Source organism: Rhinoderma darwinii (genome assembly GCF_050947455.1).
Source record: "Rhinoderma darwinii isolate aRhiDar2 chromosome 5 unlocalized genomic scaffold, aRhiDar2.hap1 SUPER_5_unloc_47, whole genome shotgun sequence".
Lineage (NCBI taxonomy): Eukaryota > Metazoa > Chordata > Amphibia > Anura > Rhinodermatidae > Rhinoderma > Rhinoderma darwinii.
Window position 1 is genome coordinate 160,946 of NW_027461806.1, and position 14,528 is coordinate 175,473.

The 14,528-nt window shown below is 47.8% G+C and overlaps 10 non-coding genes across 10 annotated transcripts; all 10 read right to left on the reverse strand.

Annotated features, from left to right (window-relative positions):
• Positions 1–356: 356 nt before the first annotated feature.
• On the reverse strand, positions 357–547 carry LOC142695072 (U2 spliceosomal RNA). The gene has a single exon (XR_012863223.1). It is a non-coding gene; the product is annotated as a U2 spliceosomal RNA (small nuclear RNA).
• A 1,292-nt stretch (positions 548–1,839) lies between these two features.
• On the reverse strand, positions 1,840–2,030 carry LOC142695073 (U2 spliceosomal RNA). Its single transcript, XR_012863224.1, has one exon. It is a non-coding gene; the product is annotated as a U2 spliceosomal RNA (small nuclear RNA).
• A 1,284-nt stretch (positions 2,031–3,314) lies between these two features.
• On the reverse strand, positions 3,315–3,505 carry LOC142695074 (U2 spliceosomal RNA). Its single transcript, XR_012863225.1, has one exon. It is a non-coding gene; the product is annotated as a U2 spliceosomal RNA (small nuclear RNA).
• Positions 3,506–4,770: 1,265 nt separating this feature from the next.
• LOC142695075 (U2 spliceosomal RNA) lies at positions 4,771–4,961 on the reverse strand. Its single transcript, XR_012863226.1, has one exon. It is a non-coding gene; the product is annotated as a U2 spliceosomal RNA (small nuclear RNA).
• A 1,271-nt stretch (positions 4,962–6,232) lies between these two features.
• LOC142695076 (U2 spliceosomal RNA) lies at positions 6,233–6,423 on the reverse strand. The gene has a single exon (XR_012863227.1). It is a non-coding gene; the product is annotated as a U2 spliceosomal RNA (small nuclear RNA).
• Positions 6,424–7,709: 1,286 nt separating this feature from the next.
• On the reverse strand, positions 7,710–7,901 carry LOC142695558 (U2 spliceosomal RNA). The gene has a single exon (XR_012863662.1). It is a non-coding gene; the product is annotated as a U2 spliceosomal RNA (small nuclear RNA).
• Positions 7,902–9,185: 1,284 nt separating this feature from the next.
• Positions 9,186–9,376, reverse strand: LOC142695077 (U2 spliceosomal RNA). Its single transcript, XR_012863228.1, has one exon. It is a non-coding gene; the product is annotated as a U2 spliceosomal RNA (small nuclear RNA).
• Positions 9,377–10,672: 1,296 nt separating this feature from the next.
• LOC142695078 (U2 spliceosomal RNA) lies at positions 10,673–10,863 on the reverse strand. The gene has a single exon (XR_012863229.1). It is a non-coding gene; the product is annotated as a U2 spliceosomal RNA (small nuclear RNA).
• A 1,285-nt stretch (positions 10,864–12,148) lies between these two features.
• On the reverse strand, positions 12,149–12,339 carry LOC142695080 (U2 spliceosomal RNA). Its single transcript, XR_012863231.1, has one exon. It is a non-coding gene; the product is annotated as a U2 spliceosomal RNA (small nuclear RNA).
• A 1,288-nt stretch (positions 12,340–13,627) lies between these two features.
• LOC142695497 (U2 spliceosomal RNA) lies at positions 13,628–13,818 on the reverse strand. The gene has a single exon (XR_012863608.1). It is a non-coding gene; the product is annotated as a U2 spliceosomal RNA (small nuclear RNA).
• Positions 13,819–14,528: the final 710 nt, after the last annotated feature.

Consider the following 14,528-nt stretch of genomic DNA (forward strand, 5'->3'; position numbering starts at 1 on the left):
TGCTGCATCAATCAATCAATCAATCAATCAATCAATCAATCAATCAATCAATCAATCAGTGGCTGGCTCAGGTGCAGCTCTTTAACTTACCTAAAAGGGAGGGCGGAGAGAAGACAAGGAAGGTGAATGAGGTGTTCCAATGTGAAATGCCGGAAACACAGAAACACAGACGACACACAACAAGAGGTGGCAATCTATTCATTAATTGCATTTAATCAATGAGCTCATTATCACTCATGCATTGTCCAACAGGTGTTGAAATAATGGGATTAAAAGGGGAGATCCCTTCAGAAAGACAGAAACAATAGCAAAGACAAAAAACACTTTTGGAATCTGCTTTTAGTCAACACATAAGGAAAGGGTGCACCGGTCCTGGAAATACTGCAATACCAGGTCAATGCGTGGAGTGGACAGAGCAAGCTCTATTTCCATCTCCCTGTTCTAAAAATCCATTTAATATATGGTCCCCAGATAGGGGACGTATCAGATATTAAACTGATAAGAACAGATACTACACTTGATCTTAGCCAAAAGGCCGAGAAGCGATAACCCGAACGGGCCGCGCGTTGCCCGAGCCTGCCCGATACTGCTGTTCAGCCCTTGCAGCGATTCAGCCTACTTCTAGGCAATTCCATGGGGCCCTGCAGGCTCACACACTCACAGCTACACGGGAGGTGAATAAAGGCCGGAGAGGAAGCCAGACAGGATTTGCTTCTTTTGCTTGCACCACAATGCAGTGCTGAAAGAGGAGGAATCTACATAAAAACGCCTTCCTGGCAACGCCCAAATGCCCTGCTGCCATGCAGATAAACACTGGCAGCGGCAGCAAGTGCATGCCCACAGCCACCCCTTGTTCCTTCACACCTTGTATCAGCTGTAATCCAGTCCAGTCCAGTGCTGCCTGCTGAGCAGCACTGACCAACACTGCCTGGGCCCAGGCTTTTATCTCTGAGGCCCCATTATGATGTCAGAAAGCTGGCTCTGGAATCCTGAGGGCTCCACTATGACACGTGCAAAGTTCCGTCTGAACTTTATATAAGACGGTGAGGCTCAGTCAGTCACTCAGTGTTGCCTGAGAGGGCAACACTGCAACAGCCGGCCGCCAGGCTGTCTTTTTTTTGCACAGCTAGTTGCCTCCAGGAGGCCACAAGAGGGAGACAAGGGACTGCAAAATGGAAAATAGGCATCCACCAACTTTACAGACAACTTCTCCTTGCTCCTACAACATCCATCCTTGCACAGTTTGTTATTCTTCTAGGTAACATAGTAACAAATCCAAATTGCTGCTCTCTTTGTAGGCAAGCAAGGCTTTGTTGCAACTGCAATTCTTACTTCTTCTTGAAATGTAGGGACGACAGTACATTCCATCACATCCATCTAGTGTACACAGGTAGGTCCATTGTGGCGGGCAGGCGAGCGGGCGGGCTGCTTTATTGGCTGTTTGCTGTTCCCCTACTCCACTCCACTATTTGACTGTTGTGCTGCATCAATCAATCAATCAATCAATCAATCAATCAATCAATCAATCAATCAATCAATCAGTGGCTGGCTCAGGTGCAGCTCTTTAACTTACCTAAAAGGGAGGGCGGAGAGAAGACAAGGAAGGTGAATGAGGTGTTCCAATGTGAAATGCCGGAAACACAGAAACACAGACGACACACAACAAGAGGTGGCAATCTATTCATTAATTGCATTTAATCAATGAGCTCATTATCACTCATGCATTGTCCAACAGGTGTTGAAATAATGGGATTAAAAGGGGAGATCCCTTCAGAAAGACAGAAACAATAGCAAAGACAAAAAACACTTTTGGAATCTGCTTTTAGTCAACACATAAGGAAAGGGTGCACCGGTCCTGGAAATACTGCAATACCAGGTCAATGCGTGGAGTGGACAGAGCAAGCTCTATTTCCATCTCCCTGTTCTAAAAATCCATTTAATATATGGTCCCCAGATAGGGGACGTATCAGATATTAAACTGATAAGAACAGATACTACACTTGATCTTAGCCAAAAGGCCGAGAAGCGATAACCCGAACGGGCCGCGCGTTGCCCGAGCCTGCCCGATACTGCTGTTCAGCCCTTGCAGCGATTCAGCCTACTTCTAGGCAATTCCATGGGGCTCTGCAGGCTCACACACTCACAGCTACACGGGAGGTGAATAAAGGCCGGAGAGGAAGCCAGACAGGATTTGCTTCTTTTGCTTGCACCACAATGCAGTGCTGAAAGAGGAGGAATCTACATAAAAACGCCTTCCTGGCAACGCCCAAATGCCCTGCTGCCATGCAGATAAACACTGGCAGCGGCAGCAAGTGCATGCCCACAGCCACCCCTTGTTCCTTCACACCTTGTATCAGCTGTAATCCAGTCCAGTCCAGTGCTGCCTGCTGAGCAGCACTGACCAACACTGCCTGGGCCCAGGCTTTTATCTCTGAGGCCCCATTATGATGTCAGAAAGCTGGCTCTGGAATCCTGAGGGCTCCACTATGACACGTGCAAAGTTCCGTCTGAACTTTATATAAGACGGTGAGGCTCAGTCAGTCACTCAGTGTTGCCTGAGAGGGCAACACTGCAACAGCCGGCCGCCAGGCTGTCTTTTTTTTGCACAGCTAGTTGCCTCCAGGAGGCCACAAGAGGGAGACAAGGGACTGCAAAATGGAAAATAGGCATCCACCAACTTTACAGACAACTTCTCCTTGCTCCTACAACCTCCATCCTTGCACAGTTTGTTATTCTTCTAGGTAACATAGTAACAAATCCAAATTGCTGCTCTCTTTGTAGGCAAGCAAGGCTTTGTTGCAACTGCAATTCTTACTTCTTCTTGAAATGTAGGGACGACAGTACATTCCATCACATCCATCTAGTGTACACAGGTAGGTCCATTGTGGCGGGCAGGCGAGCGGGCGGGCTGCTTTATTGGCTGTTTGCTGTTCCCCTACTCCACTCCACTATTTGACTGTTGTGCTGCATCAATCAATCAATCAATCAATCAATCAATCAATCAATCAATCAATCAGTGGCTGGCTCAGGTGCAGCTCTTTAACTTACCTAAAAGGGAGGGCGGAGAGAAGACAAGGAAGGTGAATGAGGTGTTCCAATGTGAAATGCCGGAAACACAGAAACACAGACGACACACAACAAGAGGTGGCAATCTATTCATTAATTGCATTTAATCAATGAGCTCATTATCACTCATGCATTGTCCAACAGGTGTTGAAATAATGGGATTAAAAGGGGAGATCCCTTCAGAAAGACAGAAACAATAGCAAAGACAAAAAACACTTTTGGAATCTGCTTTTAGTCAACACATAAGGAAAGGGTGCACCGGTCCTGGAAATACTGCAATACCAGGTCAATGCGTGGAGTGGACAGAGCAAGCTCTATTTCCATCTCCCTGTTCTAAAAATCCATTTAATATATGGTCCCCAGATAGGGGACGTATCAGATATTAAACTGATAAGAACAGATACTACACTTGATCTTAGCCAAAAGGCCGAGAAGCGATAACCCGAACGGGCCGCGCGTTGCCCGAGCCTGCCCGATACTGCTGTTCAGCCCTTGCAGCGATTCAGCCTACTTCTAGGCAATTCCATGGGGCCCTGCAGGCTCACACACTCACAGCTACACGGGAGGTGAATAAAGGCCGGAGAGGAAGCCAGACAGGATTTGCTTCTTTTGCTTGCACCACAATGCAGTGCTGAAAGAGGAGGAATCTACATAAAAACGCCTTCCTGGCAACGCCCAAATGCCCTGCTGCCATGCAGATAAACACTGGCAGCGGCAGCAAGTGCATGCCCACAGCCACCCCTTGTTCCTTCACACCTTGTATCAGCTGTAATCCAGTCCAGTCCAGTGCTGCCTGCTGAGCAGCACTGACCAACACTGCCTGGGCCCAGGCTTTTATCTCTGAGGCCCCATTATGATGTCAGAAAGCTGGCTCTGGAATCCTGAGGGCTCCACTATGACACGTGCAAAGTTCCGTCTGAACTTTATATAAGACGGTGAGGCTCAGTCAGTCACTCAGTGTTGCCTGAGAGGGCAACACTGCAACAGCCGGCCGCCAGGCTGTCTTTTTTTTGCACAGCTAGTTGCCTCCAGGAGGCCACAAGAGGGAGACAAGGGACTGCAAAATGGAAAATAGGCATCCACCAACTTTACAGACGCTCCTACAACATCCATCCTTGCACAGTTTGTTATTCTTCTAGGTAACATAGTAACAAATCCAAATTGCTGCTCTCTTTGTAGGCAAGCAAGGCTTTGTTGCAACTGCAATTCTTACTTCTTCTTGAAATGTAGGGACGACAGTACATTCCATCACATCCATCTAGTGTACACAGGTAGGTCCATTGTGGCGGGCAGGCGAGCGGGCGGGCTGCTTTATTGGCTGTTTGCTGTTCCCCTACTCCACTCCACTATTTGACTGTTGTGCTGCATCAATCAATCAATCAATCAATCAATCAATCAATCAATCAGTGGCTGGCTCAGGTGCAGCTCTTTAACTTACCTAAAAGGGAGGGCGGAGAGAAGACAAGGAAGGTGAATGAGGTGTTCCAATGTGAAATGCCGGAAACACAGAAACACAGACGACACACAACAAGAGGTGGCAATCTATTCATTAATTGCATTTAATCAATGAGCTCATTATCACTCATGCATTGTCCAACAGGTGTTGAAATAATGGGATTAAAAGGGGAGATCCCTTCAGAAAGACAGAAACAATAGCAAAGACAAAAAACACTTTTGGAATCTGCTTTTAGTCAACACATAAGGAAAGGGTGCACCGGTCCTGGAAATACTGCAATACCAGGTCAATGCGTGGAGTGGACAGAGCAAGCTCTATTTCCATCTCCCTGTTCTAAAAATCCATTTAATATATGGTCCCCAGATAGGGGACGTATCAGATATTAAACTGATAAGAACAGATACTACACTTGATCTTAGCCAAAAGGCCGAGAAGCGATAACCCGAACGGGCCGCGCGTTGCCCGAGCCTGCCCGATACTGCTGTTCAGCCCTTGCAGCGATTCAGCCTACTTCTAGGCAATTCCATGGGGCCCTGCAGGCTCACACACTCACAGCTACACGGGAGGTGAATAAAGGCCGGAGAGGAAGCCAGACAGGATTTGCTTCTTTTGCTTGCACCACAATGCAGTGCTGAAAGAGGAGGAATCTACATAAAAACGCCTTCCTGGCAACGCCCAAATGCCCTGCTGCCATGCAGATAAACACTGGCAGCGGCAGCAAGTGCATGCCCACAGCCACCCCTTGTTCCTTCACACCTTGTATCAGCTGTAATCCAGTCCAGTCCAGTGCTGCCTGCTGAGCAGCACTGACCAACACTGCCTGGGCCCAGGCTTTTATCTCTGAGGCCCCATTATGATGTCAGAAAGCTGGCTCTGGAATCCTGAGGGCTCCACTATGACACGTGCAAAGTTCCGTCTGAACTTTATATAAGACGGTGAGGCTCAGTCAGTCACTCAGTGTTGCCTGAGAGGGCAACACTGCAACAGCCGGCCGCCAGGCTGTCTTTTTTTGCACAGCTAGTTGCCTCCAGGAGGCCACAAGAGGGAGACAAGGGACTGCAAAATGGAAAATAGGCATCCACCAACTTTACAGACAACTTCTCCTTGCTCCTACAACCTCCATCCTTGCACAGTTTGTTATTCTTCTAGGTAACATAGTAACAATCCAAATTGCTGCTCTCTTTGTAGGCAAGCAAGGCTTTGTTGCAACTGCAATTCTTACTTCTTCTTGAAATGTAGGGACGACAGTACATTCCATCACATCCATCTAGTGTACACAGGTAGGTCCATTGTGGCGGGCAGGCGAGCGGGCGGGCTGCTTTATTGGCTGTTTGCTGTTCCCCTACTCCACTCCACTATTTGACTGTTGTGCTGCAATCAATCAATCAATCAATCAATCAATCAATCAATCAGTGGCTGGCTCAGGTGCAGCTCTTTAACTTACCTAAAAGGGAGGGCGGAGAGAAGACAAGGAAGGTGAATGAGGTGTTCCAATGTGAAATGCCGGAAACACAGAAACACAGACGACACACAACAAGAGGTGGCAATCTATTCATTAATTGCATTTAATCAATGAGCTCATTATCACTCATGCATTGTCCAACAGGTGTTGAAATAATGGGATTAAAAGGGGAGATCCCTTCAGAAAGACAGAAACAATAGCAAAGACAAAAAACACTTTTGGAATCTGCTTTTAGTCAACACATAAGGAAAGGGTGCACCGGTCCTGGAAATACTGCAATACCAGGTCAATGCGTGGAGTGGACAGAGCAAGCTCTATTTCCATCTCCCTGTTCTAAAAATCCATTTAATATATGGTCCCCAGATAGGGGACGTATCAGATATTAAACTGATAAGAACAGATACTACACTTGATCTTAGCCAAAAGGCCGAGAAGCGATAACCCGAACGGGCCGCGCGTTGCCCGAGCCTGCCCGATACTGCTGTTCAGCCCTTGCAGCGATTCAGCCTACTTCTAGGCAATTCCATGGGGCCCTGCAGGCTCACACACTCACAGCTACACGGGAGGTGAATAAAGGCCGGAGAGGAAGCCAGACAGGATTTGCTTCTTTTGCTTGCACCACAATGCAGTGCTGAAAGAGGAGGAATCTACATAAAAACGCCTTCCTGGCAACGCCCAAATGCCCTGCTGCCATGCAGATAAACACTGGCAGCGGCAGCAAGTGCATGCCCACAGCCACCCCTTGTTCCTTCACACCTTGTATCAGCTGTAATCCAGTCCAGTCCAGTGCTGCCTGCTGAGCAGCACTGACCAACACTGCCTGGGCCCAGGCTTTTATCTCTGAGGCCCCATTATGATGTCAGAAAGCTGGCTCTGGAATCCTGAGGGCTCCACTATGACACGTGCAAAGTTCCGTCTGAACTTTATATAAGACGGTGAGGCTCAGTCAGTCACTCAGTGTTGCCTGAGAGGGCAACACTGCAACAGCCGGCCGCCAGGCTGTCTTTTTTTTGCACAGCTAGTTGCCTCCAGGAGGCCACAAGAGGGGAGACAAGGGACTGCAAAATGGAAAATAGGCATCCACCAACTTTACAGACAACTTCTCCTTGCTCCTACAACCTCCATCCTTGCACAGTTTGTTATTCTTCTAGGTAACATAGTAACAAATCCAAATTGCTGCTCTCTTTGTAGGCAAGCAAGGCTTTTGTTGCAACTGCAATTCTTACTTCTTCTTGAAATGTAGGGACGACAGTACATTCCATCACATCCATCTAGTGTACACAGGTAGGTCCATTGTGGCGGGCAGGCGAGCGGGCGGGCTGCTTTATTGGCTGTTTGCTGTTCCCCTACTCCACTCCACTATTTGACTGTTGTGCTGCATCAATCAATCAATCAATCAATCAATCAATCAATCAATCAATCAATCAGTGGCTGGCTCAGGTGCAGCTCTTTAACTTACCTAAAAGGGAGGGCGGAGAGAAGACAAGGAAGGTGAATGAGGTGTTCCAATGTGAAATGCCGGAAACACAAAAACACAGACGACACACAACAAGAGGTGGCAATCTATTCATTAATTGCATTTAATCAATGAGCTCATTATCACTCATGCATTGTCCAACAGGTGTTGAAATAATGGGATTAAAAGGGGAGATCCCTTCAGAAAGACAGAAACAATAGCAAAGACAAAAAACACTTTTGGAATCTGCTTTTAGTCAACACATAAGGAAAGGGTGCACCGGTCCTGGAATACTGCAATACCAGGTCAATGCGTGGAGTGGACAGAGCAAGCTCTATTTCCATCTCCCTGTTCTAAAAATCCATTTAATATATGGTCCCCAGATAGGGGACGTATCAGATATTAAACTGATAAGAACAGATACTACACTTGATCTTAGCCAAAAGGCCGAGAGAAGCGATAACCCGAACGGGCCGCGCGTTGCCCGAGCCTGCCCGATACTGCTGTTCAGCCCTTGCAGCGATTCAGCCTACTTCTAGGCAATTCCATGGGGCCCTGCAGGCTCACACACTCACAGCTACACGGGAGGTGAATAAAGGCCGGAGAGGAAGCCAGACAGGATTTGCTTCTTTTGCTTGCACCACAATGCAGTGCTGAAAGAGGAGGAATCTACATAAAAACGCCTTCCTGGCAACGCCCAAATGCCCTGCTGCCATGCAGATAAACACTGGCAGCGGCAGCAAGTGCATGCCCACAGCCACCCCTTGTTCCTTCACACCTTGTATCAGCTGTAATCCAGTCCAGTCCAGTGCTGCCTGCTGAGCAGCACTGACCAACACTGCCTGGGCCCAGGCTTTTATCTCTGAGGCCCCATTATGATGTCAGAAAGCTGGCTCTGGAATCCTGAGGGCTCCACTATGACACGTGCAAAGTTCCGTCTGAACTTTATATAAGACGGTGAGGCTCAGTCAGTCACTCAGTGTTGCCTGAGAGGGCAACACTGCAACAGCCGGCCGCCAGGCTGTCTTTTTTTTGCACAGCTAGTTGCCTCCAGGAGGCCACAAGAGGGAGACAAGGGACTGCAAAATGGAAAATAGGCATCCACCAACTTTACAGACAACTTCTCCTTGCTCCTACAACCTCCATCCTTGCACAGTTTGTTATTCTTCTAGGTAACATAGTAACAAATCCAAATTGCTGCTCTCTTTGTAGGCAAGCAAGGCTTTGTTGCAACTGCAATTCTTACTTCTTCTTGAAATGTAGGGACGACAGTACATTCCATCACATCCATCTAGTGTACACAGGTAGGTCCATTGTGGCGGGCAGGCGAGCGGGCGGGCTGCTTTATTGGCTGTTTGCTGTTCCCCTACTCCACTCCACTATTTGACTGTTGTGCTGCATCAATCAATCAATCAATCAATCAATCAATCAATCAATCAATCAATCAGTGGCTGGCTCAGGTGCAGCTCTTTAACTTACCTAAAAGGGAGGGCGGAGAGAAGACAAGGAAGGTGAATGAGGTGTTCCAATGTGAAATGCCGGAAACACAGAAACACAGACGACACACAACAAGAGGTGGCAATCTATTCATTAATTGCATTTAATCAATGAGCTCATTATCACTCATGCATTGTCCAACAGGTGTTGAAATAATGGGATTAAAAGGGGAGATCCCTTCAGAAAGACAGAAACAATAGCAAAGACAAAAAACACTTTTGGAATCTGCTTTTAGTCAACACATAAGGAAAGGGTGCACCGGTCCTGGAAATACTGCAATACCAGGTCAATGCGTGGAGTGGACAGAGCAAGCTCTATTTCCATCTCCCTGTTCTAAAAATCCATTTAATATATGGTCCCCAGATAGGGGACGTATCAGATATTAAACTGATAAGAACAGATACTACACTTGATCTTAGCCAAAAGGCCGAGAAGCGATAACCCGAACGGGCCGCGCGTTGCCCGAGCCTGCCCGATACTGCTGTTCAGCCCTTGCAGCGATTCAGCCTACTTCTAGGCAATTCCATGGGGCCCTGCAGGCTCACACACTCACAGCTACACGGGAGGTGAATAAAGGCCGGAGAGGAAGCCAGACAGGATTTGCTTCTTTTGCTTGCACCACAATGCAGTGCTGAAAGAGGAGGAATCTACATAAAAACGCCTTCCTGGCAACGCCCAAATGCCCTGCTGCCATGCAGATAAACACTGGCAGCGGCAGCAAGTGCATGCCCACAGCCACCCCTTGTTCCTTCACACCTTGTATCAGCTGTAATCCAGTCCAGTCCAGTGCTGCCTGCTGAGCAGCACTGACCAACACTGCCTGGGCCCAGGCTTTTATCTCTGAGGCCCCATTATGATGTCAGAAAGCTGGCTCTGGAATCCTGAGGGCTCCACTATGACACGTGCAAAGTTCCGTCTGAACTTTATATAAGACGGTGAGGCTCAGTCAGTCACTCAGTGTTGCCTGAGAGGGCAACACTGCAACAGCCGGCCGCCAGGCTGTCTTTTTTTTGCACAGCTAGTTGCCTCCAGGAGGCCACAAGAGGGAGACAAGGGACTGCAAAATGGAAAATAGGCATCCACCAACTTTACAGACAACTTCTCCTTGCTCCTACAACCTCCATCCTTGCACAGTTTGTTATTCTTCTAGGTAACATAGTAACAAATCCAAATTGCTGCTCTCTTTGTAGGCAAGCAAGGCTTTGTTGCAACTGCAATTCTTACTTCTTCTTGAAATGTAGGGACGACAGTACATTCCATCACATCCATCTAGTGTACACAGGTAGGTCCATTGTGGCGGGCAGGCGAGCGGGCGGGCTGCTTTATTGGCTGTTTGCTGTTCCCCTACTCCACTCCACTATTTGACTGTTGTGCTGCATCAATCAATCAATCAATCAATCAATCAATCAATCAATCAATCAATCAATCAATCAATCAGTGGCTGGCTCAGGTGCAGCTCTTTAACTTACCTAAAAGGGAGGGCGGAGAGAAGACAAGGAAGGTGAATGAGGTGTTCCAATGTGAAATGCCGGAAACACAGAAACACAGACGACACACAACAAGAGGTGGCAATCTATTCATTAATTGCATTTAATCAATGAGCTCATTATCACTCATGCATTGTCCAACAGGTGTTGAAATAATGGGATTAAAAGGGGAGATCCCTTCAGAAAGACAGAAACAATAGCAAAGACAAAAAACACTTTTGGAATCTGCTTTTAGTCAACACATAAGGAAAGGGTGCACCGGTCCTGGAAATACTGCAATACCAGGTCAATGCGTGGAGTGGACAGAGCAAGCTCTATTTCCATCTCCCTGTTCTAAAAATCCATTTAATATATGGTCCCCAGATAGGGGACGTATCAGATATTAAACTGATAAGAACAGATACTACACTTGATCTTAGCCAAAAGGCCGAGAAGCGATAACCCGAACGGGCCGCGCGTTGCCCGAGCCTGCCCGATACTGCTGTTCAGCCCTTGCAGCGATTCAGCCTACTTCTAGGCAATTCCATGGGGCCCTGCAGGCTCACACACTCACAGCTACACGGGAGGTGAATAAAGGCCGGAGAGGAAGCCAGACAGGATTTGCTTCTTTTGCTTGCACCACAATGCAGTGCTGAAAGAGGAGGAATCTACATAAAAACGCCTTCCTGGCAACGCCCAAATGCCCTGCTGCCATGCAGATAAACACTGGCAGCGGCAGCAAGTGCATGCCCACAGCCACCCCTTGTTCCTTCACACCTTGTATCAGCTGTAATCCAGTCCAGTCCAGTGCTGCCTGCTGAGCAGCACTGACCAACACTGCCTGGGCCCAGGCTTTTATCTCTGAGGCCCCATTATGATGTCAGAAAGCTGGCTCTGGAATCCTGAGGGCTCCACTATGACACGTGCAAAGTTCCGTCTGAACTTTATATAAGACGGTGAGGCTCAGTCAGTCACTCAGTGTTGCCTGAGAGGGCAACACTGCAACAGCCGGCCGCCAGGCTGTCTTTTTTTTGCACAGCTAGTTGCCTCCAGGAGGCCACAAGAGGGAGACAAGGGACTGCAAAATGGAAAATAGGCATCCACCAACTTTACAGACAACTTCTCCTTGCTCCTACAACCTCCATCCTTGCACAGTTTGTTATTCTTCTAGGTAACATAGTAACAAATCCAAATTGCTGCTCTCTTTGTAGGCAAGCAAGGCTTTGTTGCAACTGCAATTCTTACTTCTTCTTGAAATGTAGGGACGACAGTACATTCCATCACATCCATCTAGTGTACACAGGTAGGTCCATTGTGGCGGGCAGGCGAGCGGGCGGGCTGCTTTATTGGCTGTTTGCTGTTCCCCTACTCCACTCCACTATTTGACTGTTGTGCTGCAATCAATCAATCAATCAATCAATCAATCAATCAATCAATCAATCAATCAGTGGCTGGCTCAGGTGCAGCTCTTTAACTTACCTAAAAGGGAGGGCGGAGAGAAGACAAGGAAGGTGAATGAGGTGTTCCAATGTGAAATGCCGGAAACACAGAAACACAGACGACACACAACAAGAGGTGGCAATCTATTCATTAATTGCATTTAATCAATGAGCTCATTATCACTCATGCATTGTCCAACAGGTGTTGAAATAATGGGATTAAAAGGGGAGATCCCTTCAGAAAGACAGAAACAATAGCAAAGACAAAAAACACTTTTGGAATCTGCTTTTAGTCAACACATAAGGAAAGGGTGCACCGGTCCTGGAAATACTGCAATACCAGGTCAATGCGTGGAGTGGACAGAGCAAGCTCTATTTCCATCTCCCTGTTCTAAAAATCCATTTAATATATGGTCCCCAGATAGGGGACGTATCAGATATTAAACTGATAAGAACAGATACTACACTTGATCTTAGCCAAAAGGCCGAGAAGCGATAACCCGAACGGGCCGCGCGTTGCCCGAGCCTGCCCGATACTGCTGTTCAGCCCTTGCAGCGATTCAGCCTACTTCTAGGCAATTCCATGGGGCCCTGCAGGCTCACACACTCACAGCTACACGGGAGGTGAATAAAGGCCGGAGAGGAAGCCAGACAGGATTTGCTTCTTTTGCTTGCACCACAATGCAGTGCTCAAAGAGGAGGAATCTACATAAAAACGCCTTCCTGGCAACGCCCAAATGCCCTGCTGCCATGCAGATAAACACTGGCAGCGGCAGCAAGTGCATGCCCACAGCCACCCCTTGTTCCTTCACACCTTGTATCAGCTGTAATCCAGTCCAGTCCAGTGCTGCCTGCTGAGCAGCACTGACCAACACTGCCTGGGCCCAGGCTTTTATCTCTGAGGCCCCATTATGATGTCAGAAAGCTGGCTCTGGAATCCTGAGGGCTCCACTATGACACGTGCAAAGTTCCGTCTGAACTTTATATAAGACGGTGAGGCTCAGTCAGTCACTCAGTGTTGCCTGAGAGGGCAACACTGCAACAGCCGGCCGCCAGGCTGTCTTTTTTTTGCACAGCTAGTTGCCTCCAGGAGGCCACAAGAGGGAGACAAGGGACTGCAAAATGGAAAATAGGCATCCACCAACTTTACAGACAACTTCTCCTTGCTCCTACAACCTCCATCCTTGCACAGTTTGTTATTCTTCTAGGTAACATAGTAACAAATCCAAATTGCTGCTCTCTTTGTAGGCAAGCAAGGCTTTGTTGCAACTGCAATTCTTACTTCTTCTTGAAATGTAGGGACGACAGTACATTCCATCACATCCATCTAGTGTACACAGGTAGGTCCATTGTGGCGGGCAGGCGAGCGGGCGGGCTGCTTTATTGGCTGTTTGCTGTTCCCCTACTCCACTCCACTATTTGACTGTTGTGCTGCATCAATCAATCAATCAATCAATCAATCAATCAATCAATCAATCAATCAATCAGTGGCTGGCTCAGGTGCAGCTCTTTAACTTACCTAAAAGGGAGGGCGGAGAGAAGACAAGGAAGGTGAATGAGGTGTTCCAATGTGAAATGCCGGAAACACAGAAACACAGACGACACACAACAAGAGGTGGCAATCTATTCATTAATTGCATTTAATCAATGAGCTCATTATCACTCATGCATTGTCCAACAGGTGTTGAAATAATGGGATTAAAAGGGGAGATCCCTTCAGAAAGACAGAAACAATAGCAAAGACAAAAAACACTTTTGGAATCTGCTTTTAGTCAACACATAAGGAAAGGGTGCATCGGTCCTGGAAATACTGCAATACCAGGTCAATGCGTGGAGTGGACAGAGCAAGCTCTATTTCCATCTCCCTGTTCTAAAAATCCATTTAATATATGGTCCCCAGATAGGGGACGTATCAGATATTAAACTGATAAGAACAGATACTACACTTGATCTTAGCCAAAAGGCCGAGAAGCGATAACCCGAACGGGCCGCGCGTTGCCCGAGCCTGCCCGATACTGCTGTTCAGCCCTTGCAGCGATTCAGCCTACTTCTAGGCAATTCCATGGGGCCCTGCAGGCTCACACACTCACAGCTACACGGGAGGTGAATAAAGGCCGGAGAGGAAGCCAGACAGGATTTGCTTCTTTTGCTTGCACCACAATGCAGTGCTGAAAGAGGAGGAATCTACATAAAAACGCCTTCCTGGCAACGCCCAAATGCCCTGCTGCCATGCAGATAAACACTGGCAGCGGCAGCAAGTGCATGCCCACAGCCACCCCTTGTTCCTTCACACCTTGTATCAGCTGTAATCCAGTCCAGTCCAGTGCTGCCTGCTGAGCAGCACTGACCAACACTGCCTGGGCCCAGGCTTTTATCTCTGAGGCCCCATTATGATGTCAGAAAGCTGGCTCTGGAATCCTGAGGGCTCCACTATGACACGTGCAAAGTTCCGTCTGAACTTTATATAAGACGGTGAGGCTCAGTCAGTCACTCAGTGTTGCCTGAGAGGGCAACACTGCAACAGCCGGCCGCCAGGCTGTCTTTTTTTTGCACAGCTAGTTGCCTCCAGGAGGCCACAAGAGGGAGACAAGGGACTGCAAAATGGAAAATAGGCATCCACCAACTTTACAGACAACTTCTCCTTGCTCCTACAACCTCCATCCTTGCACAGTTTGTTATTCTTCTA